The following is a 6,000-nucleotide window of genomic DNA, read 5'->3' on the forward strand; positions in this document are numbered from 1 at the left end:
ACAGGTGTTCAAAGATTTTTACCATCTTGGACAATTGATTAGTTTTTTAAAGATTCTGAAAAGAGTTACTGTATGTTGAACATCTTCTATTAGATGTCATTTTGAAACAAGAAATTTCTGAAAAAAATATTTTTTTAAGAGGATTAATTTCATAGGACTTGAGGGTGGTTGAAAAGCAAATTGAACTTACCAAAATTTGTGAAAACCTGTAACAATTTAATAGAAGCCAGTTTTGAAATTTCTTTTTGTGGCCGACTACTCAAAACCATTTTCTGATGGCGAGTTTTTAAAAGCAGTTATGACGTTAAAAAGCTGCTCCCAGTATAATAAAAAATTTCAACAAAAAAGAAAAACTTTTCAAAGAATTTAAGAATTGCAGAAAAGTAAAAATACTATTAAAGACAGAATTCTAAAAATGAGCATTAATATTTCCAAACAACTTCAGACCATTGTTAATAGTTCCAATTATTTCTCAATTTGTTTGAAAGCAACAACTGACTGTAATATCTGCAGTAAGCAATTTTTGTATGTTATTCAAAACGAAACAAAATGCATGAAGAGCAAATATACCAGAAAGAACAAGAGGTACAAATATTTGTGAAATATTATCCATGAATAAGAACAATTTAAAAAAAAAATTATTTCTCTTAAAAAGATTGGAGCACCCAATATGACTTAGTCTGGCCAACAGGTTTAGTTAATTTATTTCAAGATATTGTTGGACATCCAATCATAGGATTTCAGTGCATTATTCACCTGGAAATGCCTTGTGTAAAATGCCTTGTTGGTTAGCGATTTAACAGAAGTGTTGGAAAAAGTGAATAAATTTTATTGTTGTACATGTTATGCATAAAAAGACAATTTAAAAGATTTTTAAATGCCGTTGATTGTAAATAAGATACTCTTTTAATGTAGTTGCTAGTGTTGAACCACATTGTAAGATTTGTAATTTAATGAAGTAGGTCTGTTTTTACATGAATATAATTTTTAAGTGATTTAAAAGAACTTGATGACATAAAATGGCTAATCTAATGTTTTTCACCGATATAATATTACATATAAACACCCTTAATAAAAAATTGCAAGCGTATGGGAAGATGATAGTAGTTATCATCTTTTTAACCTACCGGGGTGGTCTAGTGGTGAAATCATCATTACAAATCAGTTGATTTCGAAGTGAAGAATTCTAAGGTTCAAATCCTAGTAGTGGCAGTTACTTTTATATGGATCTGAATACTAGATTGTGAATACTGGTGTTCTTTGGTGGTCAGGTTTCAATTAACCACACATTTCAGGAATGGTCGACCTGAGACTGTACAATACTACACTTATTTACATTCATAAATATCATCCTCTGAAGTAATACCTTATGGTGGTTCCAGAGGCTAAACAGAAAAATAGTTGTCTGGGCTTACAAAGGGAGTACAAAATTACATTAAGAGATATCGAATCTGGTAAATTTGAATATTACCCTAAACTAAAAAATATTTTGGATAAAATGCAATCTTTGAAAAAAACTATTTGTAATTTACAAGTATTCTAGTTTTCATTAAGCAACCATTTTCACAAAGATTTCATGATTTTAAAAAGAGTGGAAAATTAATAAAAGTTATTGCTTACCCTGATTTATCTGATATGCAGTATTTTGACACTAATTTAGAAAAGCAAATTTTATCAATCTAAGTAATCCATTAAAATAAGCAAATTTGCGAATATATATATATATATATTTTTTTTTTTGAAGATTTGTTAGGTCATAGATTATATCAGAATGAAGAATTAGAATGCCATACTGAAAACACAATATTAGAAGTACGGGAGAGTATACCAGACATTTTTTCCTACCAAAAAATTAGTGATATCATTGTTAACAATTTTCTCTTTCACTTGCTCTTGCATAAGTCTTTATTCCATCCTAAATAATGTGTTTTCAAGGGCATGGAACAGATTAACAGAGGAAAATTCAGCAGCATGTATTTCTCTACAGTCAACACCTTATCACCCTGACTTAAAAAAACTGTTGTAAATAACATGAAACAAAAGATTTCTAACAGAAAGCTAAATTAGTAATTTTTTTTTTAACTGTATTATTAATTTTTATTTAGTATTTCCTTTTATTGAACTATTATTATTATTACAGTTTGTCTTAGATTTTATACATTGTATATTTGGTTAATTTTATTATATGTATTTATTTACATATCTGTACATAGGAACTGGGATGAGAAAAATATCACAATAAATTGCACATTTTGGCAAATAGATCAAATTCTATTTGCCATCCCATATTAACACCATATCACAACCACACCACCATAAGGCTAATACCTCCAGGTTTCAGGAACGCAGCACTTCCAGTCTTGACATCTCCAAATTAATTTAACTCTTAGGGATTGGTAATGAAAATAATTGTAAGTTATTATTCTTGGGAATAACTATGATAAATTTTTTAAGTTTTTCAGGTATTTATATAATGAGAAAATCAGTGACAATAATGGCATAGAAGGCTTGTTTGAAACCCTTTTCTTATACCTTTAGAATGAATGAAAGAAACCTTTTAGGACAGCTTACTCCCTAAGAAACAGATTTTATAAAAAAAAAAAAAATATATGTTTGTAAAAACATAATATAATATGTTATTGTAAAAAATTATATTATAATTTATTTATTACTAGCAGACCCGGCAATGCTTTGCCATTGCTAGATTTGAGTATATGTAGATTAAATGAACACAAATTAAAGTTTGATAAAACATTAAAAAACTGAACATTATGGAACTTCACAAAATTTAACATTTCCTTTTTGCAAAAATATTTTTTTTCACGTAACTAATATATATTCTGATATGAGCCAAATGGGACCATGTAATTTTTGGTCCCAACCCCAGCGCCATCTAGCAGTCCATTTTTTGCAGAGGTATTTATTATATTTCTTTCATGTAACTAATACATATTCTGAATATGACCCCAATCGGTCATTGTATTACATACAATTTTTGGAAATATCTTGATCCCCAGCTGGTCCATTTTTGCAAAAATATTTCTTTTCACATAACTAATTCATATTCTGAATACGAGACAAATTGGACCACAAACATAATTTTTCAAAATATCTTGACCCCAGCGCCACTTAGCAGGTCCAGAGAAACTAATTCAGAAACCTTCACAGGCGTGTGCACAACAACTCACCATTCTAAGTATGATCCAAATCGGACCATAAATACAATTTTCTTAAATATCTTGACCCCAGTACCACCTAGCAGGTCCAAACTAATTCAGAAACCTTTGTGAGCGTGCACACAACTCACCAAAGTTTCATCACAATCTAATGAATGGTATAGGAACGCATACAGGACAAACAAATATATATATATATATATATACTTGCAGACCCAGCAATGCTAGATTTGAGTATATATATATATTAAATGAACATAAATGAAAGTTTGATAGAACATTAAAAAACTGATCATTACAGAACATCACAAAATTTAACCTTTCCTTTTCCCCACTTTGCCATTTTCACAAAAATATTTATTTTCACTAATATATATGCTTAATATGAACCAAATCAAACCAGAAATACAATTTTTTGGAATATCTCAACCCCCAGCAGGTCCATTTTTTGCAAAACTATTTCTTTTCACATAACTAATTCATATTCTGAATACGAGACAAATTGGACCACAAACATAATTTTTCAAAATATCTTGACCCCAGCGCCACTTAGCAGGTCCAGAAACTAATTCAGAAACCTTCACAGGCGTGTGCACAACAACTCACCAAAGTTTCATCGCAATCAGGTATAGGAATGCATTCAGGACAAACAAACATTCATTTTTATATATATATAATTTTATATTTTAATCACAAAATTGTTTTTTGCCATAAAAAAGTGGTATTACTCCTTGTAATTCACATTTGTTAGGATCACAAATTGTATCACTCATAAATGGATATATGTTAATGTTAAAATAACTAAACTACTGTTCTAATTGCCGACTATTGATTGAAATAACTGAGCTAAGCAAGCACCATCTGTTTACATCACATATAGCAGCAAATTCAAAATGAATCTTACTTCAAAAACATCCCTTGTATTATTTAACAAATATTTCACGATATTTAATAAATTTACGTGTATTTATGCTTCAAATATATTTCATTATCTCTTAAAATCAATAATAATTGACGACAATTATGAGAATATTAACAATAGTCAAATAAAATGCTCACTTTTCAGAAGATTACATTATATAACACATGTAGTAATGTTAAATTTTTGGTCCAGTACTTTCACTTACCAAAGTATTTTGTTATTAACAAGTACAGTAGACTCTTGATAATCTGATACATATTGGGCAGCTCTGGTGTCAGATTACTGGAATTACCCTATTCAATGCAATAACCAACAGAAAACGTTATATTCTTTCATATGCATTTATTAATTTGAATAACTGATGTAATTTGATTAAGAATATAACAATAATACATATATACACACTAATTACTTAACAGAAAAATACTGTCAACAGTCTATGTTTTTTTTTCCTTTAATGGGCAGTTTAAAATTATTTTCTCACAAACATTTTAATGTTAAAATATCACCAGCTGCCACTTCATTTTCTTCAGCTCACTTGATACACACATTAAACATACACAGAGCACTTTCATGATCTATGGTACTAATTGATGGGGAAGGTGTCACTTTTCAGTATCATCGTCGTCTTCAACCTGATCTAGCCATCTTCAATTATGTCCCGGTCAAATGAAAAAATTCAACTGGATGAAAATTGATAATTTTTATCTTCAATTCCGGGCAGCCATACATTTATATTGTCTTGTGTAGGTCCTTCTGACTGCACAGTTGGGTTAGTGACTCCCTAATGTCATTTATTTCAGCATCAGGACTGAAATCACTACTTTCAGATGTCGTTTGTATTTGTTCATGTTCCACAGGTGTTTTGTGTTTTTTTGTATAAATGTTATAGAGAATGGGTTGGTCACAAATTTTTCCAAGGGCTATCATTTGGCTGAATGATAGCCGAACAATTTGGTGGAAGAAATAAAACATGGATAAGCCCATCCTTACTTTCTAAGTCTTCCTCATCTGGGTGCCCCGCACAGCTGTCTAAAAGTAACAATGCTTTTACTGATAGTCGACTTCAAGGAATTTTTTTTACTGATGACACGAACTGCTCATTAAACCATTCATAAAATACTACCATTGTCATCCACGCTCAGATTTGATTTTTGTATTTAACAGGAAGTCTTATATTTTTAAAAGCCCTAGGATTTTTTGACTTGCCTATAATAAGCAATTCAAGTTTATGGGTACCACTTGCGTTTGAACAAGGCATAAACATAATTCTGTTTTTTGATATTTTGCAACCTACAGCACTCTTTTTTCAGCATAATGGACAAATGTATTTTTTTGTAGCAACCTCCAAAATAACCCATTCCCATCAGTATTATAAACCTCTCAGGACCAACACCCAATTCTTAGAATGTCTATAAATTTTTCTTTATGCTTCGACAGCAATAAAATTACAAGAACGTTTCTCACCTGTGGTGTTTAGTAAATGGATTTCATAGCGCTTCTTGAATTTGTCGAATCGCCAATCACTTGCACGAAAATCTTCTTCTTTCTTTATCATTTCTTCATAGAAAAGCATAAATTTTTCTTTGATGATTTCACCAGAAAGAGGAGAATGTTTAGAAAATTCCTGGGTAAACCAAGCATCATAAAGTGCATCTTCCATTATCAGGAACATCCCTGATTTTAATGTTTTCCGATCACTTTTACCACTGACATTATCTTTTACAAATATTAAGTAATAAATCATTGCACATCCAATTTCACACATTGAAGCTGTCACCAATTTTTTCGCCTTTCTCTATTCTTTTAAGAATTTCTGCTTTTTGAAATAAATTTTATGTTTTAAAAACATACTAACTTAAAAACTTTTGTTACATATTAACTTAAAAACAATGGCATTTG

Source organism: Lycorma delicatula, chromosome 2 (genome assembly GCF_047948215.1).
Source record: "Lycorma delicatula isolate Av1 chromosome 2, ASM4794821v1, whole genome shotgun sequence".
Taxonomy (NCBI): domain Eukaryota; kingdom Metazoa; phylum Arthropoda; class Insecta; order Hemiptera; family Fulgoridae; genus Lycorma; species Lycorma delicatula.